At 39.0% G+C, this 22,750-nt stretch overlaps 1 pseudogene; it reads left to right on the top strand.

The window, feature by feature from the left end:
• The window catches only part of Uba52-ps20 (ubiquitin A-52 residue ribosomal protein fusion product 1, pseudogene 20), a 282,754-nt pseudogene that overhangs the window by 58,548 nt on the left and 201,456 nt on the right, over positions 1-22,750 (top strand).

The raw sequence follows: 22,750 nt of genomic DNA on the forward strand, positions 1-22,750 counted from the left end.
AAAAGAGCATTCAAACCCAAACTAATTCTTCTCATTAAAAACATAGTTAGTCAATTTTAAAAAAATCACATTTAAGAATAATGTTAACATAATATAGAATATATTATGGACTGTACTCCACCTTAATAGATGAATTTCCATTTCTTCAGTTTTCTGATAGAATGTTAAATCACTTCTAACAATAGCATAGCATTATTTCCTATTCTACATTCTAACCTTCTTCTTTAAGATTATAATTTTATAAGATAAATCTCATTATACAATTTAGTTATGTGTAGTTTCACCTATTTAGCTTTGATAAACTCCATTCTGCACAACTCTACAAATTTTATTTAATGAAACAATTACAATGGCTACTACTACCCAATGTTGTTAATAAGTAATAAAACACAAGAAGTTCACAAGGAGTTAGATTAATTCTCACAACACTATAGGGAAAAATTACTATCACCCACAACTTGTATATTAGTAATATAAGTTCAACACCTGGTACGTGCCCAAATTGGAATTTATTTCCAGTCAGTCTGATTTCCAAGCTCTTAAATTATCATACTTGTTGTTATTAAAATCTCGTTGTAATAAAATACCCACCACACCCATCCAAATAGAGCACACAAAACTAACACAGTTCCACTTGGTGAGATTTAATGGGAGAACAAGTCAAGGGAAAGGGGCAAGAGAAAGAAGAGAAAAGAATGAAGAGAAGAGAGAGCATGAGGGCAGAAGAAGTCTGCCTTTCATTTGGTATATGACATAACTATTCCCACAAGGAGTTGTGATTTGGACCAAAGGAAAACTGGGAAGTAGGGCTGTTGCCATGTCAACAGTTACCAAATGGTGTCGCTGCTCAAGGCAATTCCTGATACCAACAATACTGCTGTTATAAATCAACATATTTCAAAAAGTAGTTCACAAAAAAAAAAAAAAAAAAAACCAAAGTCTATATACACAGGGAATTGTTCTTTCATCATTAGCTGTTACTAGTTCTGCCGCATGACTATTATATTTATGGAGATGAAAGTAAATATTATCTCATAAGGAAAATTACTGACTTAGAATAACCAGAGATTGTTAATAAGGATTATTATAACCCAACTATTAGATTAACATTACTTTATAATAATATTACTTCTAATAATCCCCCTGGTGTTCCAAAATATGATAGTACAGGTCCTAAAACTGCCACCCATTTCTCCTTGTTTCAAGCTCTGGCCGAATCTTTCCTGCACTGTGACAGCCAATTCTGTGAAAAACTGACTCATAAAAGGGCAGTGAAAGAACACAGACTAGAAACCATTTAAAAAAAAGTCTATTCAGTCCCAAAAATAAAGGACACCTGCCTGGTAAGATAAAGGAGAGAGCAAGCAGTGAAGATCCAGGTAAATATATTTAAAATGCAAATTATACCAGCCCTCAACAAACACCGAGAAGTCAACAAAATGATCTAAGTATTAAAAAGAAAAAACAAAACAAACAAACAAAAAATCCCAAAAACCCCAAACCACTCTTTCTCTTCAACAAGGTGGCCAAGTAGCAGATACCAACATGCAGATCTTCATGAAAACCCTAATAGGCAAGACCATTACTCTTGAGATTGAGCCCAGTGACACCATCAATAATGATCCAAGACAGGGAAGGCATCCCACCAACCAGCAGAGCTGATATTTGCTGGCAAACATTTGGAGGATGGCCACACCCTGTCCAACTACAACATCTAGAAAGAGTACACCTTGCACCTGGTGCTGTGTCTGCACAGTGGCATCATCGAGTCATCCCTTTGTCACCTTGTCCAGAATTACAATTGTGACAAGATGATCTGCCACAAGTGCTACTCATGCCTGCACACAGTGTAGTCAACTGCTACAAGAAGTTCGGCCACTCCAACAACCTGAGCCCCAAAGAAGAAGGTCAAATAAGGCTGGGGCCATACCTGGCCTGTGACCCTGTGACCAAATAAAATCCATTGACAGGGGCAAAAAAAAAAAAAAAAAAGAGAGAGAGGGAGAGAGAGAATGACAAAGAAAAATATCAAGCTGGGCACAGGACTTAAACCCTATCATTCAGAGACAGAGGGCAGGCACATCTCTGTAAGTCTGAACGCAGCCTGGTCTACAAGGTGAGTTCCAGGACAGCCAGGGCTATACAGAAAACCCTGACTGTAAAACAAAACAAAATTCTGACAATTAGCTTTCCTTTGTAAAACCATTATGACTCTTTAGCATATCCAACAAAAATTCATGTATTGGTGGCAAGAAAATACACTGTTAACTATGAATACTCTATGCTGGTACAGAACACCAGACAAACCCACATTTGGAAAATAGCTGTGTAAGAAATATGGTAAGACACACATTTAAACAACTAACATTATTGGATTTTGTACTAAAAACTGAGATCTTATGAGTAAACTGTAGTGGTTTGGCTTGATGCTGCTTGTATATTATTATTCATATTGGTTCCTCAAGAGGGGTTTTCCCCACCCCACAAGCAGGGCATCATGTACTTAGGTGATGCTATGTGAACCTTCTCTCCACTTTAATAGGTCAATAAATGGTTAGAGCCTATGATTGGGTACTGGATAGGAAAGGTGGGACTGGAGGCTCTGGAGGGGGTGGCAGGTAGAAGGAGAAAAAGAATGAAGGAAGAGGAGTGAAGGAAGCCACTATACACCAGAATCATGTGGCTGGGAGAAACCAGAAGTAATAAGGAGTCTTAGAATTGGGAAATAAGTTAGTATTGTATTAGATATGCCCAATGTAGGCATATAACTTATAATTAAAATATTTGGATTGTGTGTCTTTTACATGGGCTGTTAGGGTTGGAAATTTTAGTAACAAATTGACAAACCCATGTCTGGCTTAGAACCGAAGTAACCCGATACGGAAATCCACCCCCATCCACTCATTATTAACAACTAGGGCTTCACTCTAAAGCTGCTTCAGGGTGGAATTAAGCATGAGTCTAAAGGGTATACAGAGAGCTAGCTGAGAGGCTTCCTTCCCAAGTCCCAAGCAAACCTAGGCAACCAGAGGTACCACACCAGTCCTGAGCTGGGACACAAGGTGGCGCCAATCCCACAACATAGTTGGGGTTCCCTGAATCTGAGAGAAAAAAAAGAAGGACAGGAAGTCAAGGTTGCCTGAGATGAGGCCTTCACAACTGAAAATTAGCAACTGAAAACACAGCAGGTATCTTTCCAAAGCTTTCTCACAGATAACAATGGGCTGATCTAGGCATCTCTCTCCCAAGTCAACCTTCCCATGCACACTTTGATTTCCAACATCCCTCCACTTCTAAACAGGGCACAGGACACAGGTAGCAAGACCAGCTCTCTCAACTGCTTACACTGCAGGCTGTGTAAGATCAATACACAGGCTGAAGGCTATACAGGACAGTCAAAAGACCTAAAGGGCTCAAAACACAAAAGCCAAGGGTCTTTGTACAGTCAGCCCCTCCCTACTAGTGAAAGAATCTGAAAGGACCTTAATGTCCTAAATCAAACACCAGAAGGAAACAAAGATAAAAGAAACTTCAGACCAAATATAAGAACTAAAAAAGTACCACAGCAATCTTTTCCTCCTTCACTTTTTCCCACATAAGGTGCTATCGAGAATTGAGGAGTTTCTTAAGTAGTGAATATAAAAAGCATTGATTTTGTTTTTAACATTCTTAGCTTGAATATATATGACCAAAGTCTAAGAAATTAAATTTGCCAAGGTATGTTGAAGAAAATTTTTGCATTTTCTATAGGCTAACTCTAAAAGCTGTACCAGGATCCACTCTGACGTAACACTTTACCAACAAAACTTGTAATTATAAACAGTATGATCTGCTCTCTTTAAGCAAATATCTTGATTGATTAGTATTTAACTTTAACTCAATGAATATATAAAATAGTTAGATTCAGTCATCACAGAGACAACAACAGTACAATTAATACTGTAATGAAAATGTAGCTCTACCATATGTCTATATAACAAGGAACTATAGTAAGGACTAAAAAGTGCTAATATTGCACATACCCTAAGAGGCATGGACCTGGGCAGGAGAGATAGCTCAGTGGATAAGAGGTCCTGAGTTCAGTTCCCAACAACCACATGGTGGCTCACAACCATCTGTAATGGGATCTGATGCCCTATCCTGATGTGTCTGAAGACAGCTACAGTGTACTCATGTTAATTAATTAATTAATCAATTAATTAATTAGCCATGTTCCCAGAGAAACAAGGTGAATTCATCTAAACCACTATGAAGACAACCAGGCAATCAAGCACAGTGATATTGAAAGAGCGTACCCCAAAACGGGGAGCTGCATCTCTCGCTCCGATCTCGGGGTGGGGTGCCCCCAGGAATCACGAGTAGCCATTCTTGATGTAAAAGCACGAGGTAGCTTTATTAACGAGATCCCGGGTCTTAGCGGGATCCCGGGTGGACACGTATCTCACACAGGAGACAGAGGAATTGACCCCGAGTCTCCAAACTCAGGGGTTTATATAGGGGAGGTTAGGGGCATTCTCGAGGTTACACATGATTGGTCAATTCAAATGGTGCACAGTTACTTTCGGCGCGAAATTACATCAGCAAGGAGTACATGCTCTCTAGCAGCTCGGCAGGCAGGTAGGGTGGCTCATCTCACTCAGGGGGGTGAAGGAAGGGGAGGGGGTGGCTACAGATGGTCAATGTCCTTGGGGCTGATAGCTGGTTTGGCAAGTCCTATTTCTGGCTCTCCCTCAGGCATGTCCGGCCCTGCACATCCTGACTCTGACAATGAGTAACCTTTTTAAAACTCTAGTTCTACAATATATGAAGAGATCTTAAATGACAAATATGTATCTGTCAACTGCACGGGTTAAAAATAAATGACACTGACATACATATTGACAGCAATTTGCTGTCAATTGGGGGCAAACATGCACAACTATGACCATCAAGAAGACTCAAAATTAAGAAAAATTTGGGTAGTAATACTCAATAAAGAAAGACAAGCGCTAAAATGATCAGAAAGGAATAAATCTAGATTGGGTAAATGAAAACTCAGGAAGAAATTATATGGTATAAAAAAAAAGGAAAATAAAATTAATTAAATAAATAAATAATTGGGGGCCAGAAACAGATGGAACAATATCACTGGGCAAAATATTGTAGGTGAATAGGTGTCTTACAGTTTTATTGCTGTGAAGAGACACCATTACTGAGTCAACTTTGATAAAGAAAACTGACATTGGACTGGCTTACACTCTCAGAAATTTAGTCCATTATCGCCATGGTGGGAAGCATGGCAGCATTCAGGGAGGCATCGTGTTGGAGAAGGAGCTAAGAGTTCTACATCTTCATCTGAAGGCAGGAGCAGGAGACTGTGTCGACACTGGTCATAACTTGAATATAAAGACCTCACAGCCCACTTTCCCAGTGACCCACTTCCTCCAACATGGCTACACATACTCCAACAAGGCCCCACCTCCTGATAGTGCCACTCCTTACACAACAAGCATTCAAGCATATGAGCCTATGGTGGTCATTCCTATTCAAATCATCACAGCAGATAAGCATTCACACAGGGAGTTCATAGCTAAAACTATATAAAAATTATAATTTCCAGATATCTTCACCAACCCACAAGACAAACTACTCATTCATTCCAGAGACTAGACCCAGGAAGAGTAGATAGAGCTGGTAGAAGAGGCAACCAATACAAAGGGGTAACTCGGTGATACCCTTTCTAGACTGACAATTATGGCCCTTTCCTGACCTTCTTTGACAAATACAAAAATGTTCTCTGCTATGTATGTACCCTTTCTCAAGCAAGAAAAAACAGATCTTTCTCTAGGAAATCACAAGCATGCACCCCAAAGGACCTCAGGGCCAACCCTAATCCTGAGTCCCTGTATGAAGACCCTGAGAGATGAAGTGAAGCCTGGGATACTTGTACAGACTCCAAGGTGTTGGAAGCACCAAAGCTGTGATTTCTGCCAGGGAGAGTTGCTTAATGGGATAGAACCAGTCTGGAAGAGATATATTTTACAGGCAGAAAGATGGAGGGATGGTGCCATCTAAGCCTCTGATATCAGATATTAAGCTAGAGCCCTGGTTCTCAAACTTCCTAATGCTGTGACCCTTCAATACAATTCCTTGTGTTGTGGTGAACCCAACCATAAAATTATCTTTGTTGCTACTTCATAACTGTAATTTTTCTACTGTCCTGAATCATAATTTAAATATATGTTTACAGATGGTCTTAGGGAGCCCCTGTAAATGGGTCATGACCCACAGGGGGGAAGTCTGACCTAGGGGACTTGATGTTTACATGCTGCCCTATCAGTCTTGCTTAGTCCAGCGTTTTCTGACTATGCCCCCATTCCTCCTTTTAGGAAATAGTAATATATATCTTTTCCACTATATGTTGAAATTAATTCACTTTTCGAATTCACAGGGTTTTATCGAGACTGTGGAAGACCATGGGGACTTCTGAAGTAGGATTAAATATACTTAGTATTTTAACAATGGCCTTTGGAGCCTGGGAGGGAAATGTGGTGGTTTGAATGAGAATATCTCCCATAGGCTCAAATGTCTGAACGCTGGTGGTGACTTTACAGGCTATACCTTGCTAGGGGCTAGCTCTGAGGCTATTATATATTGACTAGCCCCAATTCCTGTTCACTCTCTCTGCTTCATATTTGGGGTTTAACATGTGATCTCTCAGCGCCCTGCCATGATGGTCTCATGGAAGCCCAACCAAAATAACCTCTTCCATAAACTGGCTTGGTCATGGTATTTCATTATGGCAGCAGAAAAGCAAATAAGTCCGGCTATAAGTAGTTGAAGATTAAAACAATTTTTTCTTAATCTTCAAAAGTTCATGATAAAATTGGGCACAAAACCAGTAAAAAGCACTCAACATCTCTAACCATTAATATAGATAGCAATTCCTCTAAATATTGCGTTGTCCCATCCTCCTGCTTAACAGAACAAGTGGTTCCTCCAGCTTCTGGAACAAGACAGCCAGGTGCTCCTCCTACAACCAAGAAAAGACATTCCAATAAACAGCAGGTACAGCTCCCTGCCACAAAAATAACTTTAAAATCCCAACACACTTACAAATACAATTTCATGTTTTATTACACTGTTTTGACTAGTTTGCTTCTTTTTCTCCATCTTTCTTAACTTGGGTATTTCTTATTTACATTTCAATTGTTATTCCCTTTCCCAGTTTCCAGGACAAAATCCCCCTAACCCCTCCCCCTCATCTTCTATATGGGTGTTCCCCTAACCATCCTCCCCTCATTATGACCCTCCCCCCAACAATCACATTCACTGGGGATTCAGCCTTAGCAGGACCAAGGGCTTCCCCTTCCACTGGTGCTCTTACTAGACTATTCATTGCTACCTATGCAGTTGGAGCACAGGGTCAGTCCATGTATACTCTTTGGGTACTGGCTTACTCCCTGGAAGCTCTGGTTGGTTGGGATTGTTGTTCATATGGGATCTCAAGCCCCTTCAAGCTTTTTAAGTCTTTTCTAAGATTCCTTCAATGGGGATCCCATTCTCAGTTCAGTGGTTTGCTGCTGGCATTTGCCTATGTATTTGCTGTATTCTGGGTGTGTCTCTCAGCAGAGATCTACATCCGGTTCCTGTCAGCCTGCACTTCTTTGCTTCATCCATCTTATCTAGTTTGGTAGCTGTATATGTATGGGCCACATGTGGGGCAGGCTCTGAATGGGTGTTCCTTCTGCCTCTGTTCTAAATTTTGCCTCCCTATTCCCTCCCACGGGTATTCTTATTCCCCTTTTAAGAAAGAATGATGCATTCGTATTTTGGTTATCCTTCTTGGGTTTCTTGTGTTCTGTGCATCTACGGTAATTCAAGCATTTGGGCTAATATCTACTTATCAATGAGTGCATACCATGTGTGTTTTTCTGTGATTGGATAACCTCACTCAGGATGATATTTTCCAGTTCCATCCATTTGCTTATGAATTTCATAAAGTCATTGTTTTTGATAGCTGAGTAGTATTCCATTGTGTAGATGTACCACTTTTTTTGTATCCATTCCACTGTTGAAGGGCATCTAGGTTCTTTCCAGCTTCTGGCTATTATAAATAAGGCTGCTTTACACAGAGTGGAGCATGTGTCTTTGTTATATGTTAGGGTATCTTATGGGTATCTGCCCAAGAGAGGTATAGCTGGGTCCACAGGTAGTTCAATAACTAATATTATGAGGAACCTCCAGACTGATATCCAGAATGGTTGTACCAGTCTGCAATCCCACCGACAATGGAGGAGTGTTCCTCTTTCTCCACATTCTCACCAGTATCTGCTGTCACCTGAGTTTTTGATCTTAGCCAGTCACTGGTGTGAGGTGGAATGTCAGGGTTGTTTTGATTTGCATTTCCCTTGTGACTAAAGATGTTGAACATTTCTTTAGTTGTTTCTCAGTCATTCGGCATTCCTCAGCTGTGGATTCTTTGTGTAGCTCTGAGCCCTATTTTTTAATACGGTTATTTGTCTCCCTGCAGTCTAATTTCATGAGTTCTTTGTATTTTTTGGATATAAGCCCTCTATTGGTTGTAGGATTAGTAAAGATCTTTTCCCAATCTGTAGGTTGCCATTTTGTCCTTACAACTGTATCCTTTGCTTTATAGAAGCTTTGCAGATTTATGAGATCCCATTTGTCAATTCTTGATCTTAGAGCATAAGCTATTGGTGTTTTGTTCAGGAAGTTTTCTCCAGTGGCTATGTGTTCAAGGTTTTTCCCCACTTCTTCTTCTATAAGTTTGAGTGTATCTGGTTTGATGTGGAGGTCCTTGATCCACTTGGACTTAAGCTTTGTACGGGGTGATAAGAATGGATAGATCTACATTCTTCTACATGCTTACCTCCATTTGAACCAGCACCATTTTCTAAAAATGCTATCTTTTTTCCTAGGGTCTCTTCCTGATCCTGGGCCTCATGTACTCCCTCTTAGTCTAGAAGCCATTTAGCTTCCATGTTTCCCTTATTGCCACCTCCTCAGATCTGGCATTACAGCTGTAGACAGGATACTTTGCTTGTTTTTCAGGTGCTGAGATCTTAACTCTTGTCCTCATTATTGTACAGCAAGTGTTCTTAACTATTAGTCCATTATTCCAGGCCCTTGAACTTATTTTCAAAGCACTTTTTAAAATTTTGTTGCAGCAAAATTTTGTAAGAATGTAATGATTATAAACATATAGACCAAGATATAAGTCACATAAAAACCTTGGACTATAAAGGCAACATAGTTCAGCAGTAAAAGGTGACCCACAGAATCTGTGAGTAAACATGTGGAGGAAAGCATAGTACTATTTATCTGCCAGGTTTCTGGAGTGTACTGGAAGACTATGGTTGAGGTTAATAAGCGAATTTGCATTTTCCTGATGCCCTAGCTTGAATGGTTCAGCATTTCTGTTTTGTTTAAGCTGGATTCCTTAGTCTAAATGCTACATTCAAACAAGCACCTTGGAGAGATGCATACCAGTTTCAAGAGTCAACTCTGTAGTTTAACATGCTGTACTGAATGCAACCAAGAATTTATTGCTCATCCCCAGTTGCCATGTGTTTGGGGGCCTGGGAACAATTCAATCAGAAAAATATTTGCTTTGCAAGTGTGAATGCTTGAATTTGATCCCAAGAACATATATAAAGTCGAATTTTTTGCATGTGCCTGTAATCCTAATCATTAGGAGGCAGAAGCAGGTAGATCCCATAGCTGAAAAGGCAGTTTGCCTAACCTAATTGGAGAGCTCTGTGTCAGAAAATTAGATGGATGCTTGGTGTGAGTGGCCCAGGACTTTGAGTCTGTCACTTAGAAGGGAAAAGAAGACTGATTTCTGTGAGTTCAAGACCATCTTGGCTATACAGTGGGACCCTGCCTCAAACAAAAACAAAAGAACTCCTCTCACAAAAATAAAATAAAACATCAACCACCACAACTAAAAAAAGCACACACAGGCACGCGTGCGCGCGCACGCGCGCTCACACACACACACACACACACACACACACACACACACACAAAACTAGATGCATGGCACGTGAGGGAGAGTTATTGTCCTGACTCCAAACATTCACTTGCATAAACATGAGTTCACACACATACATAATATATACATGCAGTGAAACTTGCATGTGTTTGTTGTATATGTTGTAGTGTTCAAGTATTTACTTGAAGATTATTTCTTCTTTGATGAATATACCACGCTTGCTTTTTTCCTGTCTGCATAATGAAAAAGCCAGTTTTTAAGAAGGTGCAGACATGCTGATGAAAGTTGTTTAGGTAGACTTTAAGAGAGTGGTAGAATGAAGACTCCAGTAGTTTGTGTTAGACACTTGCATTGCTCAGTTCGACAGGTTAGACATTGTTTTTCTCAAACAAATGAAACTTTGAAGTTAAATGTTACTGCAGCAGAGCATGGCACAACATCACTAATTCAGGACTGGTTGTTTATAGAGACAAAGGAGAAATATTATTCAATCTTTGAACAGTTTCTTTTCTTCAATATAACACTAACTCAAGCAGGGTCCCTGACAGAGCATTTGGTCAAAAATAATAATACTAGTGTTATAATCAGGACCATTTTGGATTGTTTTATTAACAGAGTTAGAGGATACAATTTGTGGGGCTGAGGGTGAAGGGCAGACTAATGACAAGGGAAGGAGTTAGTTTTCTGAGGAACTCTCTGATTTGGAGGTATACCCAACTCATTACTTATACCTCCAGTGAATTTGTACAGTTTAACCACAAAATCTCTTTCTGGAGCTGCAAAATATATAAAATTTTATCTGACTTTCTAGGAAGACTAAGAGTTTGTAGTAGATCTAGAAAATAGTTGTTGCCAAAGTTAACATTTAGGTTCACTTCATACTTGAAAAATAGACTGGCTCAACACAAGCTACTGGCTTACTAGTACCTTACATGCTCAGTCATATTGCCATCTTAGTTTTTGAGATGTGTCTCATTTCTCTCACTAGCCTGGACCTCACCAAGTAGTCTAAGCTTACTGACTGGTGTTAATACCATAAACCTGCCTCTGAGTTCTCCACATGAGGATTAGAAATGGCAAAAGTCCTGGTATTTATTTATTTTTTTAATGTGGGTTCTGGTATTGGAAGTCAGAACTTCATGCTTACTTGACAAGCACTTTGCCATTGAGCTTTCTCTCCAAATCTACTTTGCAGTTATTACAGCATAAGTTAAAGATTTTAGGTTTGATTATACTCATGAAAATTGATAGAAACCATGAATTGCTATGATTTAAGTCATTGCAGCTCAGTTTTGAGATGACAGATGATGATATGGAGATAACAGAAAGAACCCAGGAAGCCAAGTTAGGCTAGGGAAAGGAAGGTAGGTATTTGGCAGGGAGAGGACAGAAAGGAGATGGATAGCAAATACAAACTATAAAATATACTTGAGTGAAAATGCATGTATTAAACTTGCCACTGTCAGGGTAGAGAGGTGCTTCTGCAATTAGCAGTGCATACTGCTTTTACACAGAGCCCAAGGTCAAGTAGTTAAAAAGCCTCTTATAATTCCATCTCCAAGATACCTGATGCTATAATCTAGTCACAGTGGGCATCCGCATAATCATGTTCATAGACCTACATGCATATGCATACATTCACACAATTAAAAATAATAGAATAGGTCTTATAAACCTCCTTACTATCTGTTTGTGATGGTTAGCTTTGTCATTTTTATGCACTCTTGATTTGCTTGGGAATAAAGTCTGAATGAAGGATTTTCTACATTGGGTTAGCAAGTGGGCAATTCTTCTGTAGATGATTTTGACACTTCATTGGTGTAAGAGGATCTAGCTAACAGAGCATAGCACTGTTAACTCTGCAGGGGAGCCAGAACTGTATAGAGGTAAAGAAATGAAGCTAATCAAAAGACAAACCGCAAGCACACATGCACTCATGTCCCTCTGCTTTTGACTGGATAGGATTTTGTGTGTCAAGATCATGCCACTTGAAATGGAATAACCTGGAACAGTAATCCTAAATAAACACTGTTCTTTCTTCTTTTTTAAAATTAATTATTTTAGTTATTTACATTCCAGACATTGCCCCCTCCATGGTCCTCTCCCCCACAGTTCTTCCTAATCCCCCTCCTTCCCCTGTGCCTCTGACAGAATGCTTCCCCTGTCCAAACCCCAAGGAATCCCCCTTCCCTCAGGACTCAAGTGTTTGCAGAATTAGGTATAACCTCTCCCACTTAGGCCAGCCAGACTAGGCAGTCTTCTGCTATACAATGTGGCATGGCACTTGGACCAGGCTTTGTATACTGTATGATTGGTGGCTTAGTCTCTGAAAGATCCTAGGGGTCTGGGTTAGGTGAGACTATTGGTCTTCCTATGGGGTTGCAATCCCCTTCAGCTCCTTCAATCCTTCCCCTAACTCTTCCATAGGAGTGCCTGACCTCCTTCTAATGGTTGACTGTAAGCATCTGCAACTATCTCAATCAGTTGTGGTTATAGAATCTCACTCATGCTAGGCTATGCTAGGCCCCTGCCTGCAAGCACATAATAGCATCAGTAATAGTGTAAGGTTTTTGGTGCCCACCCATTAGATGGGTCCCAAGTTGGGCCTGCCACTTAACAGATTTTCCTTTAGTCTCTGTTCCATTTCTCTTCTGGTATTTCTTTTAGACAGAAACAATTCTGAGTTAGAAATTTTGACAGTGGGTTTATAACCTGGTCCCTCTTCTGGTGGCCCTGTCTATATACTGGAAGTGGTCTCTTCAGGTTCGCTCTCTACACTGTTGAACATTTCTGGTAAGGTCATCAATATTGAGTCCTGAAAGTCTCTCACATCCCAGGTCTGTAGGACTTTCTAGAGGGTCCCCCCCATCTCCCACCACCAAAAGTTGGATATTTCAATTTATTCTTCTGGCACTCAGGGCTTCTCTGCTGTTTTCCCCCTATATCTTATTTTTTCCCCTTTCTGCCCACCCCTGCCCTGTATATCATTCAGTTCCATACTTCCCTCTTTCTTCCATGAGTATTTTGTGCACCCTTCTAGGTGGGAATGAATCATCCTCACTTGGGCCTTCCTTCTTGTTAAATTTCTTACATTCTGTGAGTTGTATCATAGGTATTCTGTACTTTATGGCTATTATCGACTTATCAGTGAGTACATACCATACATGAGTTTTGGGCCTGGGTTAACCCACTCAAGATGATATTTTTCAGTTCCATCCATTTACGTACAATATTCATGATGTCTTCATTTTTAATAGCGGAATAGTATATCCCATTGTGTAAATGACCCACATTTTCTGAATCCAATCTTCAGATGAGGGACCTCTATGTTGCTTCCACCTTCTGGCTATTATGAATAAGGCAGATACAAACATAATGGAGCATTTGTCATTGTAGTATGGTATATAATCTTTTAGGTATATGCTCAGGAGAATATAGCTGGGTCTTCAGGCAGAGCTTCTTCCAAATTTCTGAGAAAGCACCTTATTGATATGCAGAGTGGTTCTACAAGTTTAAAATTCCATCATAAGTCCCACATCCTTGCCAGTATGTGCTGTCTCTTGAGTTTTTGATCTTAGCCATTTTGATTGGCGCAAGATGAAATCTCAAGGTTGTTTGGAGTTGCATTTCCCTGATGAACTTAAGCTACTCAACATTTCTGTAAGTATTTCTCAGCTATTGTGAGATGCCTCTGTTGGAAATCTTTGCTTAATTCTGTACCACATGTTTTTCCTGCCTTTTTTAATTAAGGATGAAATTTATTTAAGAAATATAATTTTGCATTTTCTAAGTTATTTTTCTTGCTTATTTTTTTTATATTTTTCTTTAATTGGATATTTTATGTTTACATTTCAAATGTTACCCCCTCTCTTGTTTCCCCTCCAGAAACACACTATCTCTCCTGCTTCTGTGAAGGTGCTCCCCCACCCACCCACCACTCCCTCCTGTCCCCTGTGCTGACATTCCCCTACACTTAGGAATCAAGCCTTGATAGGATCAAGAGTCTCTTCTCCCACTGATGCCTGACAAGGCCATCATCTGCTACATAGATAGTTGGAGCCATAGGTCCATCCCTGTGTACTTTTGTGATGGTGGTTTAGTCTCTGGGAGCTCTGAGGTTTTGGTTGGTTGATATTTCTGTTCTTCTTATGGGGATCCAAACTCCTTCAGCTCCTTCAGTATGTTCTCTAACTCCTCCATTGGGGGCATCGTTCTCAGTTCAATGGTTGGCTGCAAGCATTCGCTTCTGTATTTGTCAATGTCTGGCAGAGCCTTTCAGGAGACAGCTATATCAAGCTCCTGTCAGGATGCACTTCTTTGCATCTACAGTATTGTTTGGGTTTGCTGGCTGTGTATGGGATGGATTGTCAAATGGGGCAGTCTCTGGATTACCTTTTATTCAGTATCTGCTCCACAGTTTGTCTCCACATATCCTCCTGTGAGTACTTTTTTCTTCTTCTAAGAAGAACTGAAGTATACAAGACACGCTTTAGTCTTTCTTCTTCAGTCTTATGGGGTCTGTGAATTATATCAGATTTCCTGAGCTTTTTGGCTAATATCCACTTATGAGTGAGGTATACCATGAGCATTCATTAGTGACTGGATTACCACACTCAGGATATTTTCTAGTCCCATTCATTTGCCTAAGAATTTAATGAAGTCATTGTTTTTAATAGCTAGGTAGTATTCCATTGTGTAAATGTACCATATTTTCTGAATCCATTACACTGCTGAAGGACATCAGGGTTCTTTCCAGCTCTGGGTATTATAAATAAGGTTGCTATGAACGTAGTGAAGTATGTGTCCTTTTTATATTTTGGAGCATTTTTTTTTTTTGCGTCTATGCCCAGAGTGGTATAGCTGGGTCCTCAGGTCCTACTATGTCCAATTTTTTAAGAAACCACCAAACTAATTTCCACAATGATTGTACCAGCTTGCTACCCCAACAACAATGGAGGAGTGTCCTTCTTTCTCTACATCCTTGCCAGCATCTGCTGTCACCTGGGTTTTTGATCTTACCCATTCTGACTGGTGTGATGTGAAATCTCAGGGATGTTTAGATTTGCATTTTACTGAGGACTAACGATGTCTAACATTTCTTTAAGTATTTATTGGCCAATTGATATTCCACAGTTCAGAATTCTACTTTTAGCTCTGTACTCCATTTTTTAAATAGTGCTATTTGTTCTCTAGAATCTACTTTCTTGAGTTCTTTGTTTATATTGGGTATTACCATCTTTCAGAAGTGGGATTGGTAAAGTTTTGTTTTTTTTTCCAATTGGTTGGTTGGTGTTTTGCTCTAATGACAGTATCCTTTGCTTTACAGAAACTATGTAAATTTATGAGGTTCCATTTGTCAATTCTTAGTCTTAGAGAATAAGCCTCTGGTGTTCTGTTCAGAACTTTTTCCTGTCTGCCCATGTGCTCCAGGCATGTTCCCACTTTTTTTCTATTAGTTTATGTGTATCTGGTTTTATGTGGTAGTTCTTGAGGAACTGAACTTCATACTGAAGAATTAAAATTTCAAAAAGTTAGGATGTGCCTGAGAGGGTGTTAGAGATAGGACTTGCCAAACCAGCTATCAGCCCCAAGGACATTGACCATCTGTAGCCACCCCCTCCCCTTCCTTCACCCCCCTGAGTGAGATGAGCCACCCTACCTGCCTGCCGAGCTGCTAGAGAGCACATACACCTTGCTGATGTAATTTCACACCAAAAGTAACTGTGCACCATTTGAATTGACCAATCATGTGTAACCGCACGAATGCCCCTATATAAACCCCCAAGTTTGGAAGCTCGGGGTCGATTCCTCTGTCTCCTGTGTGGGATACGTATCGACCCGGGATCCGGCTAATAGGGATCTCCTTAATAAAAGCTACCTCCTGCTGATAAATCAAGGCCGGCTACTCGTGATTCCTTGGGCGGGGCACCCCACCCCTCGATTGGAGCGAGAGACGAGGCTCCCCGTTTAGGGGTACGCTCTTTCAATACAAGGTGATAAGAATGGATCAGTTTACATTCCTCTACTTGATGATCTCCAGTTGAACCATTTGTTGAAAATGCTGTCTTTTTTGCCACTGGTTGGTTTTAGGTACTTTGTCAAACATGAAATTACCATAGGTGTTTGAGTTCATTTCAGGGTCTTCAGTTCTATTCCACTGATCTATCTGCCTGTATCAGTACCAAAACCATACAGTTTTTTATCACCATTGCTATGTAATACAGCTGGAGTTTAGGGATGGTAATTCCTCCAGGAGTTCTTTTATTGTTGAGAATAGTTTTCAGTTTACTGGGTTTTTTATTCCAAATTAATTTTCAAATTGCTCTTCCTACCTCTATGAAAAGCTGAGTTGGAATTTTGATGGTGATTGCATGAATCCATAGATTCCCATCAGCAAATGGCCATTTTTACAATATTAATCCTGACAAGCAAGGGAGATCTGTGATCTTCTGATAGCTTCAACTTTTCTTCAGAGTCTCGAAGTTCTTGTCATATAGATCTTTCACTTGCGTGGTTAGAGTCACCCAAGGTATTTTATATTATTTGTGGTTACCCTGAAGGGTGTCATTTCTCTAATTTCTTTCTCAACCTGTTTATCCTTTGAGTAGTGGAAGGCTACTGATTTGTTTGAGTTAATTTTATAACCAGCCATTTTTTTTAAATTGTTTATGAGGTTTACGAGTTCTCTTTTGGAATTTTTTGGTCACTTAAGTATAATATCACATTCAAATAGTGATATTTTCACTTTTTTTCCAAATTTTATACTTTGTTTTTTTTAACATTTTCACAGTTTCTTTTGTTATGTCTCCCTATCTTTCCTGACTTTGTTAAATTGAATACTGTCTCTTAAGTAAATTGTAAAGAGTTTATCTATTTTCTTAATTTTTCTCCAAGAAACACTTCGGATTTTTTTTGATTCTTTGAAATTTTCACTCTGTATCTAATTGGTTGATTTCATCCCAGAGTATGACTATTTATTTCATACCATCCACTTTTCTTAGGTGTTTTACATACTTTCTGTTCTAGAGTTTTCATGCATGCTGTTATGTTGCTAGTATAGGATCTTTCCAATTTCTTTTTGGAAGAACTTAATGTTATAAATTCTTCCCTTAACATTGCTTTCATTCTGTACCTTAAGTTTGAATATAGTGTGCCTTCATTTTTATTGAATTTTAGTGTTCTTTCTTTCTTTTTTTTCTCTCTCTCTTTCTTTCTTTCTTTCTTCCTTTCTTCCTTCCTTCTTTCCTTCCTTCCTTTCTTCCTTCCTTCCTTCCATTTGTTCTTTCTTTCTTCCTTGACATTATTTTTGATTAGATAGTTACTCGATTTTCATCAGTATGTAGAATTTCTTTTGTTTTTATTTTTCTTGATGTCCATCCACACTTTTTTGTGATCTGAAAGAATATAAGGATTATTTCAATGTTCTTGTATCTTTTGAGGTTTGTTTTATGTAACATTATAAGGTAAATTTTGGACATGGTTCCATTAGATGCTGAAAAGAAGGTATACTCTCCTGTTTTAGGGTGAAATGTTTTACAGATATCTGTAAAACCATTTGGTTCATAACTTTTTTTTTGAGTTTCATTGTGTTGCAGTTTATTTTATGTTTCAATGACTTGTCAATTGGTGAGAATTGCATGTTAAAGTCTCCCACTAATAATGTGTGAGGCTCAATGTGTGTCTTGAGTTTTAGTACGATTTTGTTTATGAGTATGGTTGTTCTCACATATTAAAACTCTCTGTCTAGAAAATCTTATTTCTTCTTGATTTTCCAGTTGTTTTTTTTTTTTTTTTTGAGCATTTAGTGCATAGATATTAATTGAGACTTGTGGGAGCTCTATTGGATTTGGGCCTGATTGCTTTGTCACTGTCTGGCCTTAGTCTTAGATTGTAGGATCAAAAGCCTCTCCCTGCAATTTATGGCACAAGAAGTTTGCATTCACGGAATGTTTTCAGCCTGAACAAAACCCTTCTGGCTCTCCAGCAAGGTTTGACCCCTGCTGAGCCCTGCCTTTGCATGTGGAAGCCTTTTGTCCCCAACTGGGAACAGTCTCACCAGGTACTTCTCACCTGAGTCAAAGAATTAGGTTGGCCTTCCTGGTTATTTTCCAAATTTATTCAGGTCACATAGTCGGTCCTTTGTTACAGAAGTCTCAGCCAGGGTTCCCCACTGTGCTTGGCAGATTCCTGCTAAGTGGTGTTCTTTGGATATACAGTTTGGTCAATAAAGAAACCAGAAGCTCTTCCTCTTCTGGCTTCACAGGAATAACCTGTGTGTGTGTGCTTCTTTCATCCCGCAGGCTTTTGCCCAATTCTCAGGTACCATGTCGGTGCTGGCGCCAACAGAGACTTCATCTGTATGAATATTTCCTTTGATAAATATGAACTGTCCTTCCCCAAGTCTTTTGATAACTTTTGGTTGAAAGTCTATTTTCATGGATATTAGAATTGCTACTCTAGCATGTTTTTTGAGACCATTTTCTTGAAAAACTTTTTCCTACACTGTGTTAGCATCTGTCTTTGTCACTGAGATTGTTTCTTATATGCCGGATTCTATTTATGTATCCATTCTGTTAGCCTGTGGAATTGTAGAGTTGAGTTTGTTGATGTTTCAAGATATTAAAAAGCAATGAGAATTAGTTTCTATTATTTTTGTGGTTGGAGGTGGTATTAATTGTGTGTAATTCTCTTTTGGTTTTATTGTGTGATGATTAGTGTCTTGTTTTCTCTTGGGTATAGTTATACACATTGTGTTGTAATTTTGCTTCTAATATCATCTGTAGGACTTGAATTGCAAAGAGATATTGTTTACATTTCAATTTATAATGGAATATCTTCTTTTTCTCCATCTACGGTGATTGAGACTATTGCTAGATATAGCAACCTGGGCTGGTATTTCTGTTCTTAGTTTCAGCATGACATCTGTCCATGATCTACTTTCTTTTACTGTCCCAGGTGAGAAGCCTGGTGTTATTCTAATATGTCTGTCTTTTTATGTTTCTTAGTCTTTTTCCCTTACATCTTTAAATATTCTGTGTATTTAGTGCTTTGATTATTAAGTGATGAAAAGACATTCTTTTCTGGTCCAAACTATTGGTGCTCTGTATGCTTCTTGTACATTTATGGCCATCTCTTTCTTTAGGTTAGGGAAATTTTCTTCTTTAATTTTGTTGAAGATGTTTTCAGGCACTCTGAACTGAGAATCTCCATCCTCTTCTATTTCTATTATTTTTAGGTTTGGTCTTTTACTTTGCCCTGAATTTCTTGGAAATTTGGGGTTAAGAACTATTTGTACTTTGTATTTTATTTGACCTATGTGTTCATGTCTTCTATAGTATCTTCTATGTCTAGACTGTCTTTTTTCGCTTATCTTGTGTGGATAACAGTTGTAGCTGTAGCTCCTGATCATTTTCCTGGGTTTTCCATACCCATACTTCCATCCATTTGTCATTTCTCTGTTGTTTCAAAGTCCACTTTTAGGTCTTAGACTGTTTCATTCAATTCCTTCACCTGCTTGATTATGTTTTCATGCTTAAAAGAGAAAACCTTCTCTAACCTCAATATTTGTCATATGCCATACCATTAACAGTCTGTCATCTCTCAATAAATAAATGTAAAATATTATCTGTTGTGGGAAGAAGCGTACTTGAGCTAATCAGGGGTCCTGATAAAGGGTGTTTGGAAGCCCCAAAAGAACAACTTGAAGTCAATAATGCTTACAATCTGACAGCCTTTTATATGTGCAAGAGGGCTTCATAGGCATCTTGGCATATATCTCTTGGATCTGTTGTGTGCTAAAGATAGCTTTCTGCTCGGGACAGCTCTCTGATCAAGACAGCAGACTGTTCAAGTCAACTGTCTGCTAGAGACAACTTACTGTTAGAGACAGATCTCATGTGCTAGCAAAAAAGCTAAAAACTCTCTATTAGCATATGGGTTTTCTGACCAAGGTCAGAAAAGCTGCTATTAAAAAAAATATTGAATTTTCTAGAATATATTCTAAAGAGCCGTGTTCACTCTTCAAGCGGTTCTTTCTGGATAATTCTCTCCTGCAGACCAAAACATAGTATTTTATTTACATATCAATCCAGTTATTTATTTCTGGTTCCCTTATGATTAGCTCACTAATTAGCATTTTATGTCTATAGCCCATAGATTTACAGAAAAATCAGTAAGTACATTTGTTTTTTATAATGGCATATGAATTCAGAGATCTCCCTAAGATCTGTAAGAACAGAAAACAAGCTAGCTGGGTGGGATCAACACCATGGTTGGCCCAAATTAGCTCTGTCCCAGGATGACCTTGAACTCAGCAATGTGCCTGCTTGGTAAGCACAGACAATAAGCTAGCTGGGTGTGATTTTGCCCTCTGGTTACCACTTCTCAAATGTCCTTATCTTTTTCTCTTTGTGCCTGTCTGATTATCTGGCTTATAGTGCAGCTGGTCTTTTAGGTCTGTGAAGCCCCTCATATAATTTGAACTCAAGTTTTCAGAATTCTTTCCTACAGCCTTAACTGCTATCCCAAGGTCATAGCTTTTATCTTTCTGGTAAGGATATAAGAGAAACCTTTCACCACCTGCCATGGACTTATGCTACTTCTAATTATCATGGAGACATAAACCTTGGCATTGAGGACATTTTCCAAAAGAAAAACAAAAAGTAAATTATGTACATTATTACACAACAAACCTTACACTTAGCAAAAGTCGATAATTCTGGAAGCCGATGTCCTACTGGCTCTCCGCCAGGATCAAGGTCTCTGTCATGTTCTTTCTTCCAAGGAGGTCATGTGGTATCATAACTGTTGCTTTAAGTACAATACTGATTTCCCAAGGCTCTGTTTTTAGCTATAAATATGACCACTCCTTCTTCTTGGGGTTCAGAAGCTCTTTAAATCAATCCATCCTTTCATGACAGATTCTGAAGTTTGCCCTTCTGCTCTGCAAAATTTCCTATTTTATTTGCTTCTGGAAAATGTTGAATTTTTTCACCCATCCCTTCTTCAGTAGCTATTATGCAATGTTCAGGTAATCCTCAGATGCCCTAGCAAATCATGCTGTGACACCCACACCCTTCACACTAATGTTTTTCTTGTACTTTGCTTTTTACTGCCATCAACAATTTAGCAGTTGGATTTTTAGGTAATCATCCTTTTTCTCAGCCTTGTTATTATAAGAATAAATGTGACAAAGCAATTTAATGGAGAAAGGGTTTACTTTGGCTCACAGTTAAAGGATACACTGTCTATCATGGTGGGCAAAGCATGTTGGCAGGAGCAGGAGCCAGCTATCACATTGAATTGGCAGTCAGGAAGCACAGAGAGAAGAATGCTTGTGGTCAGCTTCTTTGTCCTTCAATTTATTATTTTAAATATTGTTTGTAATTTCATACATGTACATGTATGCAAGAAACTTTGTTCTTATCCACTTCCTACTCCCCTTCCCACCCTATCACTCTAATCTCTCTCTCTCTCTCTCTCTCTCTCTCTCTCTCTCTCTCTCTCTCTTTCTTTATTGTGTTTGGGGCACCAGTCCATAGAACATTGCTGCCTACATTCAGGGTAGGTATTCCATTTTCATTTATTTAATCTAGATAACTCTGCCAGACATGTGGTCAGGGAACTGTTTCCGTGGCTCCGTGGTACTTCTTAATCTCTTCTATTCTACCTGAAGGCCCAGATTAGCCATCATACTTTTACCTAAAATCATCTTGCATAAGAAGTTCGGCACATGTAATAAGGAAGGTTGTATAGAATTCCATTCACCAGAGTAGATACTGAGATTCTACTCTGCTCACAAGCTTAGCAATTAGTCCTTCAGATATCCTTGGCAATGGCCTATTCCAGGTTTTGCTCTAGGAATGTGACAATCTGCTCCCATAGTATGAGCTTGTTGACCACAGAATGTGAGGGTGCAGATCAAAGAGTATTACACTGTTTGTGCTAACTTGCTCCCAAACTGTTCAAACATAATATATTCTACATTTTTCTTTATTTCACTTTATTTTATTAAAATTTAGTACTTTTTTTCATTTGATAGTTTTCTACAAGTGTGTAGTGCATTTTGATGACTGTCTAACGCAACACTGATCTCCTGTCACCCCTTCTATTTATCCACCTCCACCTCCACAAGCCCTTTCCCAGGTTTGTATCTGTTTTGTTTGGAAGTCACTGTTTCTTTCCTAGAATCCATCAGTAGCTCATAGTTCATAAAGGAAGGAACAGGGTCACTTGGCTCCTTCTTTATCTAAGATTGACTACTTTTAGTCAAATTTTGTACAGGTCCATTGACTCTAGTCCAGGCCACAGTGAAACCCTGCCATAGGACAACATTTCTTCATCTCTCCCTCTCCTCTATTATGCATTGTTCTCCTGGAGAATGTAGCATAAATGTGTTTCTGAGGATTGAGTGATTTATTAACCATCACTCTCAGTAATTTGTGCAGTTGCGTTTTTGCATGTTCTGCTTTTCATTACATATAGAAGTTCCATTCAACTAAGCCCCAGTAAGCAGATGGTAATGAAAATGCCTCTATGCCCTGTAGGTTGATGTACAAGGTCTTGGTGGTTGCATGGTGACTGTTCATCAAGTTCTAGTTGAATGACTGTCATACTCTGTCTCTGTTGTGATAATGTATCCCCAAAGAAGCATCAAAATGGAGAAATCATTTTTTTCTTTTTTATCATAGTTTCTGGTTCCTACATCACTGAAGTTAAGTTGGAGAATTAGAAGCTTAAGGGAATTATCATATC

The sequence above is a fragment of the Rattus norvegicus genome, chromosome 2, assembly GCF_036323735.1.
Source record: "Rattus norvegicus strain BN/NHsdMcwi chromosome 2, GRCr8, whole genome shotgun sequence".
In the NCBI taxonomy this organism is placed as follows: domain Eukaryota; kingdom Metazoa; phylum Chordata; class Mammalia; order Rodentia; family Muridae; genus Rattus; species Rattus norvegicus.